Here is a 19,270-nt window from a genome sequence, read left to right as displayed (position 1 = left end):
GAAGTGAGAGTAAAGGAAGAACTAATGAGAAGGAGAATTTGAAAGTCTTTTAAAGGCAGTTAGAACCTTGGTTACCTTTCCATGGTTCTTCCCACTCCAGAAAAAGACTAGAGGATGATTCTCCAGAACAGTGGATTTCTGGCCTCGGAATATCAGTAACTGTCTCAGGTGGGTGCTGATCACCAAATATGCGTTGATCAATTGCAAGTTTGTATACTACATGCTGAGACCTTTGGTTCTCTTTCCCCACTATCCCCCAGAGCTCAAGATTCTCTGAGGCAGGAAATGTCTGGGGACTCTGGCTAACTTAAGAGAAAAGACCAGGAGATGCTGACACCAGAGACAAAAGCTTGGAAAACCAGAGGCCATGCAGGAAGAACAAAACTGGGGGGGAAAAAGTCTCAACCGTCTGTTAACATTCTTAAAGATTTAGAAGAATATTTTATATCCATAAAACAAGAATACAGATGTGATGTTAAAAAAGAACCCTCAGAAACATAAAAGAGCTGCTTTTAGAAATTAAAGATAATATAGAAGGATTTAAAAAAATGTTTTTTATTGCATTTTAGGTTTTGGGGTACATCTGAAGAACATGCAAGATTGTTGCATAAATAGGTACATACATGGCAGTGTGATTGCTGCCTTCCTCCCCCTCACCTGTATCTGTAAAGACTTAAACGTAAAACCTAGAATTTTTTAAAACAACGATAGAAATTTTAGGAAATTTCTGTAAAAAAAAGCAAAAAAAGATGGAAAATAGGATACAGCAATTTCAGAAAAGAGAGAGAGAGAGTACCAAAAATAGGAAGAAGTTATCAAAGAAACTGAAAATTTCCCAGAACTGAAGGACATGAGTTGCCAGACTAAGAGGATCTGCTGAGTACCACGATGGATTAAAGCACTAAGTCCAGTTACTATAAACTTCCAGAGCATAGGAAGACAAAGAAAAGATTTCAAAGTCTTTCAAAGAGAAAACTCAAGTTTTAAACAAAAAAATAAGAATCAGGATGGCACCAAACTTCTCTGCAGGATGGTTGGAAGCCCAAAGACAATGAAACAATGTTTAAAAATTCAAAGGAATAGGAATTGCAACCTAGAATTTTATACCGAACCAAACTAGCATAAATTAGTGTGAGAGTATAACAGATATTTTTAGGTATGCAATATCTCATATACCCTTTTTAAGGAAGGTAATGGCAGATATTTCCTACCAAAATAAGACAGTAAATGAAGAAAGGTAAAAAACTGAAACCCAGAAAAACATAACCCAACATAAGAGACAGACAAATTCCCAGGATGAAGGTGAAAGAAAAACCCAAGATAACAGTTGTGTACGAAGCATGGAGCAACCAATTCAAACCTAGAGCCAATTCAGAAGGCTCAAGGAGAGATGTCTTCAAGATGAAATATAATAGCTACTTTCCTCCTCCTCCCTATTCTCCTTTCCCCTCTTTTTATCCCTTCTCTTTTTTCTTCTTTTGAAGTGGTTCCTTTAACATTTTTTTTTTTTTGTCATGTAACATTTTCCCTTTATTTCAAAAGTACTATAACAAATCAAAACCTTCATCATGGCTAACATGAATCAATTAGTGCTTGCTAAGTGTCAATTGCCCTTAAATGTTTTATGTATATTGTATCAATCTTCATCCTAACACCATGAGAAACTATATGATCTTTTTTTACAGATGAGAGAATGAGGCGTATAGAGGTTAAGTAACTTGCCTGGTGACACACGTGAGAAGGGGTAAGTCTGACTCCAGAACCTATGATCTTCATCATTGTGCTGTGTATTAAAGAAAAACTTAAACTCTCCTCTTTGCGTCGAATCCATAAGGTGCTCCTTGATGACAGTTCAGTGTGCATCTTGCCACATTTTTTTTTCAGGTTCACATGCATATATGCACATATATGTGGGGGTCATTTTCTTTTTAAAAAATTGAACCGTATTACATGTTTTCATTTTATTTCAACTAAAATTTATTGAATGTACATTTTGTGCTTGGCACTGTGGTAGTTACTGGGATAGAATGAAAATTACATAGTTCCTGCTTATATGGAGCTCCTAGATTAGTAAATTAAATATCCTGGTTTATTAAAATTCATAAAACATTTTTTCCCCAAGAATTAGAGTATAATATATTTGATGTGGAATTATATATAAGCTTTCCTTTGATTCAGACACCACTTTATAATCTTGAAATGCCTTTGCCTTTTTAGTGGGAACGTCAGATATCCCTGAATTATAAAGCAAAAAGAAACTGTGATTTGAATTTTCAGATGTTTGGATGCTAGGAAAGTAGGTCTACACTATACATTTAATCTGCTTCTCTGCCAACCCATTTCTCTCAAATGGCATCCTCCTTCACGCTGTGCTGATTTAATACCAACATTTCCTTGGTCCTAAGCTAGATGCCATGTAAATTAAAAAGAAAAACCTTAGGTAACGCTGTGTAGGTTGTTAGTGTGTCTCACTCTTGGACTAGTGACAAACCTTCTGGTCTGTTTAGCAGAGATTTTGCTTCATCACTTTACCCGATGAGGATACAATGGTAACAACTGAAAAATAAGGCCTGTTTAAAGACAAATTGTTGGCTCAAGATTATGCTTGTTTGCTAAATGTAGCAAGCAGAAAGTAGAAAGTTTTGCAACTGATCTCTCTTCAGAACTGCCAAGTTTTTTCTTATACGTGTTGGTCAAGTTCGGGTAGAGACAAAGTTTTAGTTGTAGCTCTACTTACTGGAATTTGAACATTGTTTTTTTGGAATTATTCGTCTTAGAGAAAATGAGCCACCTGTATATATGAACACATTTTCTCATTTGTAATATTTTCGCTGAATACCTTTCACAGGGTTTTGAACTTCGATAACAGCAGAAAAATTATATTGATGTTAAGCTGTATGAGAGAGTAAGATAATAGATCAGTTTCCAGTTCTTTATCTGTAGAATGAAGTATTTTGTTGTGGATGGTACTGGCCTATGTAAGGTCAGGGAATATATCAAATCCTCCAAACAAGAGTTGAAATATCTCTTCAGCATGACTGATGTTCTGGCTTCTGGGAGCGTGTTTACTGGTTTTAACAACATTCTAGAGGCTGCTGCTGAACAATTGTAATTGCAATCCATGAATGATTTGTGAGGAGTGTTTGAGCATGCTAGGATTATAGCAATTTGTTCTGCTGCTTTTTTTCCCCCAATTAACTTTGTTGTGGCATAGTTTACAAACAAAAAAATTTATAAATGTTAAGTGTACATTTCAACAAGTTTAGACCAATGTATACACCTGTGTAATGGGCACCTTAGTCAATATACAGAATATTTATAACACCCCAAAGAGTACCCCTGTGCCCCATCCTAGCCATGATTCTCGCCGTCCCACCCACCCCTAGACAATGTGCTTTCTGTAGCTATGGATTAGATTTATTATGTCTAGCGTCCCATGTAAATGGGACCACATAGTACATACCTTTTTGTGTCTCTCTTCTATAGGTAAGCATAATGTTTTTGAAATGTATTCATCTTGCGTTGTAGTTTGGTTTTTGTGTTAAATCTTTCCGTTGTGTGAATATACTATAATTTGTTTATCTGTTCACCTGTTAATGTCATTTGGGGTTGTTTCTGATCATAGGCTACTATGACTAGAGCTGCTATGAACATTTCTGTACAAGGAGGTGTGTGGACACAGGTTTCTTGTGGGTAAATGCCTAAAAGGAGAATGGTTGAGTAATATGTTGAGCGTATGTTTAACTTTTTAAGAAAATGTCAACTGGCTTTTCATTTGTTGTACTATTTTTCATCCCCACCAACAATATATGAGAGTCACAATTGCTCTACATCCTTGCCAACCTTGGCATTTACAGCCATTTAAACTTTAGTCATTCTAGTGGGTGTACAGTGATATCTCACTGTATTTTTAATTTGCATTTCCATTTGCTTGTTTTATATCTATCCTCTCTGATGTATTTTTTTTTCAAATATTTGCCCATTAAAATTGTTTTTTCTCTTCTTATTGTTGAGTTCTAAGTGTTCTTTATGTATTCTGGGTGATAAAAGACTTTAACCAGCTGTATACTTTGCAAATATTTTCTCCCTTGAAAAGCAACAGCTTTTAACTTTGGTGAAGTCTAATTTTTATATTTGTGTGTTGTGTGTGTGTGTATATATAGCTGATATTCTGAGAAATGTTTGCCTGTTTCACCAAAGTCTTTTATTGATCAGAATGAATTATTCACAGATGAAATGACTCTGTACCTAAAAAGAACAAAGCAATCAACAATTATGAGAGCTAATAAGGAAATTAAATAAGGGGACTAGAATGAGATTCAGATCTCGACCTTTTTTTTTTAAATCCTTGGCCAGGGAGATTGCTCATGTCCTCATCTTTAGGTATTTTAATTTGAATTTTATTTCAGTAGTGTTTTGGGGGAACAGGTGGTGTTTGGTTACATGGATAAGCTCTTGTGTTGGTGATTTCTGAGATTTCGGTACACCCATCACCCGAGAAGTGTGTATTGTACCCAGTGTGCAGTCTTTTATCCCTCGCTCCCTTTCCCCCTTCTCCCTACCGAGTCCCCAAATTCCATTATATCATTCTTATGCCTTTGCATCCTCATAGCTTAACGTCCACTTATAAGTGAGAACATGCAACGTTTGATTTTCCATTCCTGAGTGATTTCACCTAGAATAAAGGTCTCCAACTCCATCTAGTTTGTTGCAATTGCTATTATTTCATTCCTTTTTATGGCTGAGTAGTGTTCCATGATCACATTTTCTTTTTTTCTTTTACTTTAAATTCTGGGATACATGTGCTGAATTTGTAGGTATGTGACATAGGGATACATGCGGCATGGTGGTTAGCTGCGTCTATCAACCCATCATCTAGGTTTTAAGCCTTGCATGCATTAGGTATTTGTCCTAATGTTCTCCCACCCTCGACAGGCCCCAGTGTGTGTTGTTCCCCTTCCTGTGTCCATGTGTTCTCATTGTACAACTCCCACTGATGAGTAAGAACATGCAGTGTTTGGTTGTCTGTTCCTGTGTTAGTTTGCTAAGGGTGATGGTTTCCAGCTTCATCCATGTCCCTGCAAGGGACATGAACTCATTCTTTTTTATGGCTGCATTGTATTCCATGGTGTATACGTGCCATGTTTTCTTCATCCAGTGTATTACTGATGGGCATTTGGGTTGTTTCCAAGTATTTGCTGTTGTGCACAGTGCTGCAATAAACATATGTATGCATGTGTCTTTGTAATAGAATGGTTTATAATCCTTGGAGTATATACCCAGTAATGAAATTGCTGGATCAAATGGCATTTCTGATTCTAGATCCTTGAGGAATCACCATGCTGTCTGCCACAATGCTTGAATTAATTTACACTCCCACAAACAGTGTAAAAGCGTTCTATTTCTCCACATCCTCTCCAGCATCTGTTGTTGACATTTTAATGACCGCTTTCTAACTGCCATGAACGGTATCTCATTGTGGTTTTGATTTGCATTTCTCTAATGAACAGTGATGATGAGCTTTTTTTCATATGTTTGTTGGCTGCATAAATACCTTCTTTTGAGAAAAGTCTGTTCATGTCCTTTGTCCACTTTTTGATGGGGTTGTTTTTTTCTTGTAAATTTGTTTCAGTTTTTTGTAGATTCTGGATGTTAGGTCTTTGTCAGACTACAAAAATTTTCTCCCATTCTGTAGGTGCCTGTTCACTCTGGTGACAGTTTCTTTTGCTGAACAGAAGCTCTTTCATTTCATTAGATCCCATTGGTCAATTTTAGCTTTTGTTGCAATTGCTTTTGGTGTTTTAGTCATGCAGTCTTCACCTATGCCTGTTTCCTGAACGGTATTGCCTAGGTTTTCTTCTAGGGTTTTTATGGTTTTAGGTTTTATGTTTAAGTCTTTAATCAATCTTGAGTTAGTTTTTGTATAAAGCATAAGTAAGGGGTCCAGTTTCTGTTTTCTGCATATGGCTAGCCAGTTTTCCTAGCACCATTTATTAAATAGAGAATCCTTTCCCCATTGCTTGTGTTTGTTAGGTTTGTCGAAGACCAGATGGTTGTAGATATGTGGTACACACCACATTTTCTTTATCCATTCATTGATTTAAACTGGTTCCATATCTTTGCAATTGCAAATTGTGCTGCTATAAACATGCTTGGCAATCGTCCCAGCACCTTTTGTTAGGTGGAGTGTGTTTTCCCCACTTTGTTTTTGTTTACTTTGTTGAAGATGAGTTGGCTATAATTATTTGAGTTTATTTCTGGAGTCTCTGTTTTGTTGATCTATGTGCCTATCTTTATACCAGTACCATGCTGTTTTGGTGAGTATAGCCTTATGGTATAGTTTGAAGATGGGAAATATGATGTCTCCAGATTTGCTCTCTTTGCTTAGCCTCGATTTGGCTATATGAGCTCTTTTCTGGTTCCATATAAATTTTAGAATTATTTTTTCTAGTTTTGTGAAAAATGATAGAAGTATTTTGATTGGAATTGCATTGAATTTGTAGATTGCTTTTGGCAGTATGGTCATTTTCACAATATTCTACTTACCCATGAGCATAAAATGTGTTTCCATTTGTTTGGCGTCTGTGATTTCTTTTGGTGGTATTTTGTAGTTTTCCTTGTATAGATCTTTCACCTCTTTGGTTAGTTATATTCCTAAGTATTTTTTTTTTTTCGCAGCCACTGTAAAAGGTACTGAGTATTGGCTTGGTCATTGTTGGTGTACAGCAGAGGTACTGACTTGTGTACATTGATTTTGTATCCTGAAACTTTACTGAATTTATTGATCAGATCTAGGAGCATTTTAGATGAGTTTTTAGGGTTTTCTAGGTATACAATCATATTATCAGCAAACATTGACAGTTTGGCTTTCTCTTTACTGATCTGGATGAACTTTATTTCTTCCCTTGTCTGATTGCTCTGGATAGGACTTTAGAACTACGTTGAATAAAAGTGGTGAGGGTGGGCTTCCTCGTCTTGTTCCAGTTCTCAAGGGGAATGCTTTCAACTTTTTCTTATCTAGTGTAATATTGTTCGTGGATTTGTCATAGATGGCTTTTACTACCTTAAGATATGTTCCTTCTGTGCTGATTTTGCTGATGGTTTTAATTATAAAGAGATGCTGGATTTCGTTAAATGCTTTTCTGCATCTATTCAGATGATCATGTGATTTTTATTTTTGATTCTTTTTATATGCTATATCACGTTTATCAGCTTGCATGTGTTAAACCATCCCTACATCCCTGGTATAAAACCTCCTTGATTATGGTGGATTATTTTTCGATATGCTATTGGATTCAGTTAGCGAGTATTTTGTTGAAGGTTTTTGCATTTATGTTCACTGGGGATATTGGTCTATAGGTTTCTTTTGTGTGTGTGTGTGTGTGTGTGTGTGTGTGTGTGTTTTCCTGGTTTGGGTATTGGTGTGATACTGGTTTCATAGAATAATTTAGGGAGGATTTCATTTTTCTGTATCTTTTGGAATAGTTTCAATAGGACTGATACCAATTCTTTTTTGAATGTCTGATAGACTTCGTCTGCGAATCCATATGCTCCTGGATTTTTTAGGGGGTGGCAATTTTTAAATTACCATTTCAGTCTTGCTGCTCGTTTTTTCAGAGTTTCTATTTCTTCTTGTTTTAATCTGTAGGGTTGTGTATTTCGAGGAATTTGTCAGTTTCCTCTAGATTTGCTACTTTGTGCATGTAAAGGTGTTCATAGTAGCCTTGAATGATCTTTTGTATTTCTGTTGTATTGGTTGTGACACTTCCTGTTTTGTTTCTTACTGGGCTTATTTGGATCGTCTCTTTTCTTGGTTAATCTTGCTAATAATCTATCAATTTTGTTTATCTTTTCCAATAACTAGCTTTGTTTCATTTTTTCCTATGCATTTTTAGTTTGTTTCAATTTCATTTAGTTCTGCTCTGATCTTTGTTGTTTCTTTTATTTTGCTGGGTTTGGGTTTGGTTTGTCCTTCTCTAGTCCCTTGAGGTGTGACTTAAATTGTCTCTTTGTGTTCTTTCAGACTCTTTGATGTAGGCATTTAATGCTGTGAACTTTATTCTTAGCACCATTTTTGCTGTATCCCAGAGGTTTTGGTAGATTCTGTCACTATTACTCAGTTCAAAAAGTTGTAAAATTTTCCTCTGGATTTCGTTGTTGACCCAATGATCATTCAGGAGTAGATTATTTAATTTCCATGTATGCGCATGGTTTTGAGGGTTCCTTCTGGAGTTGATTTCCAATTTTATTTCACTGTTGTCTAAGAGAGGACTTAATATAATTTCAATTTAAAAAATTATGTTAAGACCTGTTTTGTGGCCTATTTTATGGTCTATCTTAGAGAATGTTCCATATGTTGATGAATAGGATGTATATTCTGCAGTTGTTGGGTAAAATGTTCTGTAAATATCTGTTAAGTCCATTTGTTCTAGGGTATAGTTTAAGTCCATTGTTTCTTTGTTAACTTTGTGTCTTGATGTCATGTCTAGTGCTGTCAGTGGAGTACTGAAGTCCCCACTATTATGGTGTTGCCATCTATCTCATTTCTCATGTCCAGTAGTAATTGTTTTACATATTTGGGAGCTCCAGTGTTAGGTGCACATATATTTAAGATTGTGATAGTTTTCTCTTGGACTAGTCCTTTAATCATTATATAATGTCCATCTTTGTCTTTTTTTTTTTTTTAACTGTTGTTGCTTTAAAGTCTGTTTTGTCTGATATAAGAATAGCTACTCCTGCTCACTTTTTTCTATTTGCATGGACTTTTTTTCCCTCACTACTTTACATTAAGTTTATATGAGTCCTTAGGTATTAGGTGAGTCTCATGAAGACAGGAGATACTTTCTTGGTGAATTCTTACCCATTCTGCCATTCTATGTGTTTAAAGTGGAACATTTAAGTCATATACATTCAATGTTCATACTGAGATATGGGGTAGTGTTCTGTTCATCTTGCTAGTTGTTGCCTAAATCCTTTGTGTATTTTTTTCATTGTGTTAATATTTTATAGGCCCTGTGGGATTTATGCTTTAAGGAGGTTTTATTTTCATATATTTTAAGGTTTTATTTTAAGATTTAGAACTACTTTGGGCAGTTCTTGTAGTGCTGATTTGGTAGTGGTGAATTCTCTCAGCATTTATTTGTTTGAAAAAGGCTTCAACTTTGCTTCAATTGTGAGGCTTAGTTTCACTGGATACAAGATTTTTGGTTCATGATTGTTTTCTTTAGTGAGGCAAAAGATAGGACTCCACTCTCTTCTAGCTTGTAGAGTATCTGCTGGGAAATCTGCTGTTAATCTGATAGGTTTTCCTTTATAGGTTACCCAATGCTTTTGTCTCACAACTCTTAAGATTCTTTTCTTCATCTTTACTTTAGATAACCTGATTACTATGTGTCTAGGTGATGATCTTTTTGCTGTGAATTTCCAAGGTGTTCTTTGTGTTTCTTGTATTTGGATGTCTAGATCTCTAGCAAGGCCAGGGAAGTTTTCCTCAATTATTAACTCAAATAGGTTTTCCAAACCTTTAGATTTCTCTTCTTCCTTGGGAACAGCAATTATTCTTAGGTTTGGTCACTTAACATAATCCCAAACTTCTTGGGGGCTTCATTCATTTTTAAAAATTGCTGTTATTTTGTCCTTGTTAGATTGGGTTAATTCCAAAGCCTTGTCTTAGAGCTCAGAAGTTCTTTCTTCTACTTGTTTGAGTTGAAACTTTTCAGTGTATTTTGTATTTCTATATGTTTGTTTTTTATTTCCAGAAGTTTTGATTGTTTTTTATTGATGCTGTGTATTTCTCTGGAGATTATTTTGTCCATCTCCTGTATTATTTTTCAAATTTCTTTCAACTGTTTTTTACCTTTCTCTGGTGCCTCCATGAGTAGCTTAATAATCGACCTTGTGAATTCTTTGTATTTCCATAGGTTGACCTTCTGAATTACTTTTCTGGCAATTCAGAGATTTCTTCTTGGTTTGGATAAATTGCTGGTGAGCTAGTATCATCTTTTTGGGGTATGAAAGAACCATGTTTTGCCATTACCAGAATTGGTTCCTTCTCATTTCAGTAAACTCAGTGAGAGGAAAGATTTGGGGTTCAACAACTGCGGTTAAGATTCTTTTGTCCCATGGGTTAATCCCTTCATACGGTGCTCTTTCCCTTCCCCTAAGGATGGGGCTTCCTGAGAGCCGGACTGCAGAGATTGTTATTGCTTTTCCTGGTCTAGCCTCCCAGTGAAGTTACTGGGCTCCAGGCTGGTACTGAGGAGCGTCTAAGAAGAGTCCCTGTGACATGATTCATCTTCAGGTCTCTTAGCTGTGGATACGAGCGCCTGCTCTAGTGGACGTAGCTGGACAGTGAGGTGAACTCTGTGAGGATCCTTGGTTGTAGTTGTGTTTGGTGCACTGGATTTTTTTTTTTTTTTTAATGCTGGTTGTGTTAGCAGTGAAGTTGTCATGTGGACAGATTCAGGACCTCTGGTTAGCCAGGATGTTACAGGCAGTGGGGTTAGCTGTTGTTTTCTCTTTTCTTGGAGAAGTGTTCTTCTGCTATGAGTTGCTGTAGTGACTTGAGTTAGTTGGCCTTTAGACAGGGGGTGGCGCTTTCAAGAGAACATCAGTGGCAGTAGCATAGCGGTGGGGGTGGGGGTGGTGGATACAAGCTTGCCTTAAAGTCTTCCGGACAAGTATTTGGGTTTCTAAGGTGATGGGTGGGGTCATAGAGCTCCCAAGAGAGTAAAGGCTAGTCTTACTCCATCGCCAGCATCACATTTATATCCAGGCAGCCAGTGGGCATGGCTGAGATCTTGTCCCAGGCTACAAGCCTCTCCACTGAGAAAGCAAGCAGGGATTTCAGGCCCCACCCTTCCCTGTCTGCTGCAGCTTCTGTGCTGGCATCTGCACTCCCTATTCTTTCCTGGGCGGACTCTCACCCCACCCTAGGGTTCTGCCGAGGGAAGACTGCATTTGGTGGAAAGTACTACAAAGTTCAGCTGGAAGTTTCCTTCTCCCTGTGGTCCTTCTCTAATTCCACTGGCAGCCCTCCCCAAGGACCTTTGTGAGAAAAAGTCGGAAATGGCTTCCTTGGGGACTGGTAGTGTCCACGGGGCTCTTCCTGCTGCTGCTTCTACCTTTATATTTTGCTTGGCTTTCTAAATTCATTTCAGCTCTAGGTAAGGTTAGATCCTCCTCCCATGATAGGGAATTTTCAGGTTTCCCAGTGAGGATGTGTTTGGAGGCAGACCTTCCCCATTCACACTTTAGGCACTCAGTTTTTCAGCTGTCTCATGGAGCTTGCAGCAGCAAGGCCACTTTTTTCAAAGGGTGTGTGAATCATTTTGTTTCTTTCTGGTATGTTTCTGTGGTAGTTCTTGGAGCAAAAGTTCATGATGTGAGCCTCCACACACTGTTCCATCTGTCCGAGTGGGAGCTGCAAGTTAGTCCTGCCTCCCAGCAACCATTTTCCTTGGAAATCCTCAGCTTTCTTGTATGTGTGTTGGTCAGGGAATGTGCAGCATGGCCCACATATTCAAAAGGGGTGACTAAAGACAGTGCGATCAAGGGACTGTTCACACAGGGGTGAGCAGGGTTAAGCACTCGAACAACAGCGGGAAGCCATTACTAATTCTAGGCCTGAAGGATCAGAGGAATAGATCTCTCCTATAGGAGAGGTCCACCTGACAGGAGCCTTTTTAGTCTTTGGTAGAGGAATACAACCACTGGCAACCCATGACCTAGCAGGGAGCGGAGGTATAGGGGAACAAATACCTCAGTCTCTTCCTCCTTCTATCCTTTGACTCTCTCACTGCCTCCCATTAGTCAAACTCACCTGGAAGCCGAATGGCAAGGAGGCCCATCTAATGCAACCCATAAAGATCAGCCTCTCAGAGCTGACTGTTGGCTCATTGGCGTGAGGAACCCAAATTACTAAGGGGAAAAAAGCTCAGCTTCCAATTTTATGAAACATTTATTGTGTTTACTGGCGAAACTATTTTGCCCTGGGGCAGGATGTCTTAAAGAATCATTAAGTCTAAAGTTGCAGTATTAACATAAGCAGCAAAAATTCCTTATGTGGGTTATTTAAATCTAATAGTGAGAATAGCTGTTCCCACTTTGACCTCTTGCTTCCTGGATAAGGAATATCCTCTCTATGAGAAGATGGCACTGTTTATAGGCCTCTAGCTTAGTGCATTTAGGAAGGCACCCTACCTGCAGTATTAGCCTCTAGGCTTGGCTCTCAGAAGTCTCATCCCTGGGCTATAGAAAATATGGTGTCTTGGGGCCGGGCGCGGTGGCTCAAGCCTGTAATCCCAGCACTTTGGGAGGCCGAAGCGGGTGGATCACGAGGTCAAGAGATCGAGACCATCCTGGTCAACATGGTGAAACCCTGTCTCTATTAAAAAATACAAAAATTAGCTGGGCATGGTGGTGTGTGCCTGTAATCCCAGCTACTCAGGAGGCTGAGGCAGGAGAATTGCCTGAACCCAGGAGGCGGAGGTTGCGGTGAGCCGAGATTGCGCCATTGCACTCCAGCCTGGGTAACAAGAGCGAAACTGTCTCAAAAAAAAAAAAAAGAAAACAAAAACAAAAACAAAAACAAACAAACAAACAAAAAAAGAAGATATGGTGTCTTTCAGAGCAGTTGTAGAAGTTTTCTGATAATCTGTACAGATATTTAGCTGGCAGTGTAAAGCCCTAAGCTCATAATTTTCTTTTTTTCTCTGAGCTTGCTAGCTATCTTAGAAGCAAACAACCAACCCTATAGTCCTTAGACTAGATTTAATAGCAGCAACTACTTGGCCACCTTTTCTGTAGAGACTTGACTTTGATTTCAGGTGACTAGAGACAGAAATTTAGACAAGTATTTTGTCACTGCATTCCAAGGATTTTATGTGTACCTTTTACGAATGGAAACACAACCACTGGTACCTTTAAATCTTACCAGATTGGATAACCAGTTCCAGATTCCTGCCCTCACCATTCTGTTCTCCTGTAACCATTTCTGGTATCAATAACATTCAATCAAGATTTAGTCAGGAGAACAGAGTTCCTTGAAAATGATGGGACAAGTGATTTATTATAGGAATTAGACCTTACATAATTATGGGGGAGATACAGAAATGCAGGTCTGGAAGGATCAGGGAAGGATCACCAAGCAGGCAACACTGAGATGTCAAATACTTCCAGCTGCCAAAGGAGAAAGTGCACAGACAGGTCTGTGGGAGGCAGTTGCCTCTGTCTAGCTGTCCCCTCTGTGTGTCTTAGCCAAGCATTTGGTAGTAGTGGGTCTGGGGTCACTATTGATCGGAAGAGCCATCAGGCAGGAAAAATAACAGGATGTGTAAAAGCTAGGACAGGCGGGAACCTGCTGTCATCTCTGTGTCTGTTTGTACACACATCTGACCAAAAAATACTTTCAGAGAATAATGACTGCAGTTTTACTTCTGCCTTCTGCATTTCACATGTATTTCTCTTTTTTCCAACTCTAAACCGAAGCCATACAAGAAAGGGCATTTTGGGAAATGTAGTTCCCACGCTGATCAAGTTGACATAGCCAGTGATCATCAGACTCTTGGTTTTCCAGAGCAATCATGTATTTTTAAAATTGGTGGTAGGAAGTGGGTGGAGAATCATGAAAACCTTCTATTATTTTATAAAAGACAGAATATTGCTAGTGCTAAAATTAATGGAGCCATATTAAAATACAAAATAATTTTTTAAATGGGAAAATATATAAACATTTGTGAAACATCTTTATTATTTTACATAAAAAAACTTCACTTCAGACCAGTCTAAGGGAATTGCTTAGGCAACATCAGGGGTTTTTCTTGCCCGGTCCTAAGCCAGTAACAGGTTCAGTAATATTTCTGCCTTTCAAGAAGATCATTTCTTCAGCCCGTGAGTTTCCCAGTTAGAATAAACTATCTAAACTAATCTGCGTGATTTTAATGTTTCCATCTTTGGGGCAGCAGTGAAATTTCTCATTAACTTAGAGAAAGGCACTGGCAGACAGACACAATGGACAAACTCGACACCAAACTTGTCCAGAGCATAAGGTTATGCGGTTTTGCTGCCCAAAGCTACTCAAGGTTACAGTACTGGAGCATTTGAATGGGAACCTCTTTTTCCATGGTTTCCTGCATCCCTCCTTGATTGATCTAACTCAGGATTTTTAACTTTACTATTACTAATCTCTTGGGCTGGATAATACTACATCGTGGGAGATTGTCTTGAGCATTGCGGGATGTTTATCAACTTCCTGCTGTCTGTCTGCTAGTTGCCAGGAGTGCCTTCCCCACAATTGTGACAGCCAAATCATAGATCCAAGCATTGCCAAATATTCACTAGAGAGTAAAGCTGCATCTCTTCCTACACTGAGAGCCAATGATCTAACTTTAAGCTGCATGCAAATATAAAAATATAGGGGATACAGAAATGTCCTAGATGAAGCTAGGAGAAATCCCTTTGGGCTGCTATGCTTTGAGAAAGGAAGCACTGATTGATAGGAAAAGAGCAAAGGACATGATTAACTGATGTAGCTAGCAGACACCTGGATGCCCTCCATTGCAGCCCCTGGTCACATCTGATTTTGATGGCAACTGCAGTGAACAGTTTTCTGTGACTGCAGTCACCTTGCACTGATTCCATTCCCAGGGGAGTCTGCTGGGCCAGTGCACAAGCATAGCCCGTAAGTGCTATGTCCTGCCTGTGAATGTGGTTGGTGGGGGGCATGTTAACACCCTTGAGGGCACGCAACTAATCGGAATAGAAGTCAGGGAGTAAACTCTATTTCCTTTTTTGGGGGGCAGACTATTCTGGGAGGCATTCAAAATGATTCTCTGAGGGCCGTATGGAATCGAGGCCTCATTGTTGACAGTGGAGACATCGATGTGGCCCCCTGATATCAACTTTCCCTCTTTGCCATCTCACTCTTCTCATCCCTCATCACCAAACCACCCAAATGTTTAACCCAAGCTCTGTTTCAGAGAAACCTAAACTAAGACATCATCCTTTCCAATTTTTACAAGTTATAGCTACCATCTACAAACATATTGGAATGCAACGTCCAGCCATTTAGAAGACATGGTATTTTGTTGCTTTTCAGTTTGTTCTCACAGTAAAATTAAAGACTCTATGAACGAGATAAAAGGACATTGTTTTCATTTTCCCTTTCAACCTGCTACATGTTATTGAATCCGTTTTTTCATTCACAAATATTCATAGTCACCTACTGGTCTAGGAGCTGGAGGATATTTATTACTAAACAAAATAGTCAAAAATATGTGACTTATGGAGGTTTTAATTTTAACAAGGGAAGACTGTACGTTAAGTAATTTAGTTGTTATGGTAGGTTAGAAGATGAAGGCAAGGGGCTGTTGGAAGTGGGGCAGCAGGCCTGCAACCCAGATCCCCCGATCGGATGTTTCTGCACCTGGTGTTGCTTGCCACAGCCTTGCCCGACCTTGCTGGACGTGCCTTATCTTTTGCTGCTTCCCATAACTCCACATTTCTAGCAAATAAGTCCTTTTTCTTAGTGTTTCCTAGGATTCACTCCTAGTGCCTCCCTGACGCTGTCCCTTTTGACCGTGGATTGGGATGTGGCCTAAACTTTCAGCCTCTTGTATTCCTGGGCCATCTCCTCCTCCTGCTACTAGACCCCATCTGCCCCTCCCACATGCACACAGCCCTGGTGGTACAGCCACTGCTTCTGATCCTGACTTGCAAATTTACATTTTCCACGGGGTGAATCTCAGGGTGAGTGAAGTGAAGCAATAACATCTCATTCGACGAAGAAGTGTGTCGGGTTGCTGGGGCACAAAGAATGTGCACAGTTGGGAAGCAGAAATAAGAATGGCTGCAGAAATAGCCTGGAGTGAGGGCGGGGGTATGATTTGGATATGGATGTTAGATATTTTCCCTTGGAGAAATTAGTGCGTCTCATCCCGTAAGATTTGGATATTAATTCTGACTTGGAAACAAGAGGGGGATTGACCGGGTACAGATCAAACACCCTTTTCTCCTTGCCTGGAGAAATTGATTGTTTTCTGGTTCCTGGGATAAGGGCAAGCTCAGTCATGGTTTTGAAATGTGTATCTTGGCGGGAACCACACTTCTCACGTCCCAGGGCCCATGGCAGTGATAGACAGGGGCCGTATGTGTGTCTGCAAAGTCTAGAAGCAGCACATGGCCCACATCTTTGGAACCTGCTGTGAAGCTTGGAATCATGTCTTGGATCTTGTCTAACCTTGATACCCAGGGCAATTGGGGGCTAACACTACCTTAAGAGTGCACCAGACCGGGTGCAGTGGCTCATGCCTGTAATCCCAGCACTTTGGGAGGCCAAGGCAGGTGAATCACAAGGTCAGGAGATCGAGACCATCCTGGCTAACACAGTGAAACCCCGTCTCTACTAAAAATACAAAAAATTAGCTGGGCATGGTGTCAGGCACCTGTAATCTCAGGTATTTGGGAGGCTGAGGCAGGACAATCGCTTGAACCCAGGAGGTGGAGGTTGCAGTGAGCTGAGATCGTGCCACTAACTTCAGCCTGGTGACACAGGGAGACTCTGTCTCAAAAAAAAAAAAAAAAGGCACCAGTGTTGGGTAGAGTGTGGCACTGAGTTGATATCAAACTGACTCAGGTCTCATGGACTGCCTACCTCTCCCAGCTCACAGTTCATCCTCAGCAGTCCTAATATTTGCTATGGGAATCCAGGGAAAGGCTCCTAGGTAAGGCGTCCAGGCTCATGCTTGCTTTTGAGTAATCTCTAGTCTGATTTTCACAATAGAGGCAAATCTCAAATCCAAGTCAACTCAGAAAATTCTCCTTGGAATCTAAGGAAGCAGTGAAAGTCATAAGCACAGGCTACGTTTCTATTAATAGTTCCAATTAATATCTGTGGGGTGCTTTCAGCGGTTTGTAAAGCACTTGTATAATTCCGCCCTGGGAAGGTCTACCAGATGAGAAATAAGCTCAAAGAGGTCATCAAATATACCTAGGATTCAAGACTTAGATCCAGATATTTTGACACCAAAACCTGTGCATTCTATACCATATTACACTATTTCGCCTAAATATTTGTCAACCATTTCTTCTGGGACTACTATTTTGCACTAGATTACCACTCACGAGCCTTGAATTCAAGTCCCAGTTTGGCCAGTAGATGGCTGTGTGACTCTGAGCCATCTCCTTAACTTTTCTGGCCTTAGATTCTGTTAAACAGGTAGCTCCCACTTGATGCTATCGATACTGTTGACGGCTCTCAAACTCTCAGGTGAACACCGTCCTATAAGGATGGCGGGACTGCCTGTCAGGTGCCACTGAAGACAGCCTCTCCAAAAAACGCTCCAATTCTGAGTGCTCCGTTAGGGCTTGACGACTTCTTCTTCTTCTTCTTCTTCTTCTTTTTTTAATCATGTTATAGCTTTAATTGAATTTTTCATGGATATTGAATATCTGGTGTTGATACTCTTCCCTCATTTTTGGACATTGAGTTTGCTTCTAATGTTTTATGCTTATGAAAACTATTTCTGTGTAATATGTTTAAGTAGCTTATTTCTACGAAAGAACTTAATGAAATAAAAAGTTTTTTCTAAGCATGATCATATTATTCTAGAAGAGTCAGGAACCACGTGTGCCAGGAAAGGGAAACGTGGGTGGGGAGGGGGGACGAAGTACTACTGGATGTCTCAAAGCGGATCGGCTGCTGCAGACGTGACCTGGCTCCCCCCGGGATGGGCTGGCAGTGCAGACTGCACACTTACCTCACTGCCGGCCTCATATAGTAATGAGTGAATCGTGTTTCTCCTGAGTTTTGTTATTTCTTGAAGTTCGTGTTAAAGTGTGTGAAACTACAAGGCCAGCTAGTCCTTTGATCATTCCTTTTTTTTTTTTTTTTTTTTTTTTAACATTTATTTTAAGTTCAGGGATACATGTACAGATTTGTTACGTAGGTTAACTTGGTGCGGGGCTGGAGATTGTATAGATGATTTCATCGTCCAGGTATTAAGCCCAGTCCTCATTAGTTATTTTTCCTGATCTCCTTCCTCCTCCCACGCTTGGCCCTCTGTTGTCCCCAGTGTGTGTTGTTCCCCTCAATGTGTCCATTTGTTCTAATCACTTAGCTCCTACTTCTAAGTGAAAATATGCAATATTTGTTTTTTTGTTCCTGTGTAAGTTTGCTGAGGATAATGGCCTCTAGCTCCATCCGTGTCCCTGCAAAGGGCATGATGACGTTCTTTTTGAAGCCTGTGTGGTATTCCATGGTGTATATGTACCACATTTTCTTTATCCAGTCTATCACTGATGGGCATTTAGACTGATTCCATGTCTTTGCTGTTGTGAAGTACTGCAATGAACATATATATACATGTGTCTTCATAATAGAATAATGTTTATTCTTCGGGGTATATATCCAGTAATGGGATTGCTGGGTCAAATGGTAACTTTGTCTCTAGGTCTTCGAGGAATTGCCACACTGTCTTCCACAATGGTTGAACTAATCTACACTCCCACCAAAAATGTGTAAGCATTTCTTTTTTTCCACAGCCTTGTAGAGTCTGACTTTTATAAAGTCAGATGTAGCCTAAGAATCCTGTAGTTCTGACTGGCCATAACTTTGTATCTCTGTTTTAGTCATCTACGACTGTGTAACCTAAAAGTAGTGGCTTAAGACAATCAGGATTTAACATTTCTCACAACTCTGTGTTGGCTGGGTTCAGCTAGGCAGTTTTTCTGCTTTCTCTGGGCCCACTCCATGTGGCTATATTCAGCTGGAAGCTGGTTGGGTCTAGAATGTTCAAGATACCCTCACTCATGTTCTGGGGTCTAGATGCTAGCTATTGCCTGGGGATCTCGGCTCTCCTTCACTTGTCTCTCCAACAGGACAGCTTGGACTTCTTTACATGGCAGCTTAGGTGAAAATGCAAGTGACGGCCGGGCGCGGTGGCTCAAGCCTGTAATCCCAGCACTTTGGGAGGCCGAGGCGGGTGGATCACGAGGTCAAGAGATCGAGACCATCCTGGTCAACATGGTGAAACCCCGTCTCTACTAAAAATACAAAAAATTAGCTGGGCGTGGTGGCGCGTGCCTGTAATCCCAGCTACTCAGGAGGCTGAGGCAGGAGAATTGCCTGAACCCAGGAGGCGGAGGTTGCGGTGAGCCGAGATCGCGCCATTGCACTCCAGCCTGGGTAACGAGTGAAACTCCGTCTAAAAAAAAAAAAAAAGAAAATGCAAGTGACAAGTCCTCGTAAGGCGTACACTTAGAAGTCACACAG

General features: G+C 39.9%; 1 long non-coding RNA gene across 4 annotated transcripts in view; it reads left to right on the top strand.

Moving 5' to 3' along the window:
* Positions 1-19,270, top strand: part of LOC141583617 (uncharacterized) — a 99,394-nt gene that overhangs the window by 8,203 nt on the left and 71,921 nt on the right. For 3 of the 4 annotated variants that reach the window (XR_012516300.1, XR_012516298.1, XR_012516299.1), the window contains exon 2: positions 1,686-1,744. This is a non-coding gene — a long non-coding RNA (uncharacterized LOC141583617). Of the gene's footprint in view, positions 1-504; positions 616-1,685; positions 1,745-19,270 lie in introns of those variants that run through there. The other variant, XR_012516301.1, reaches the window with a different exon arrangement.

This window comes from Saimiri boliviensis, chromosome 2 (assembly GCF_048565385.1).
Source record: "Saimiri boliviensis isolate mSaiBol1 chromosome 2, mSaiBol1.pri, whole genome shotgun sequence".
In the NCBI taxonomy this organism is placed as follows: domain Eukaryota; kingdom Metazoa; phylum Chordata; class Mammalia; order Primates; family Cebidae; genus Saimiri; species Saimiri boliviensis.
The sequence above is the reverse complement of the archived record's forward strand: the minus strand, read 5'-3'. Positions and strand labels throughout refer to the sequence as shown.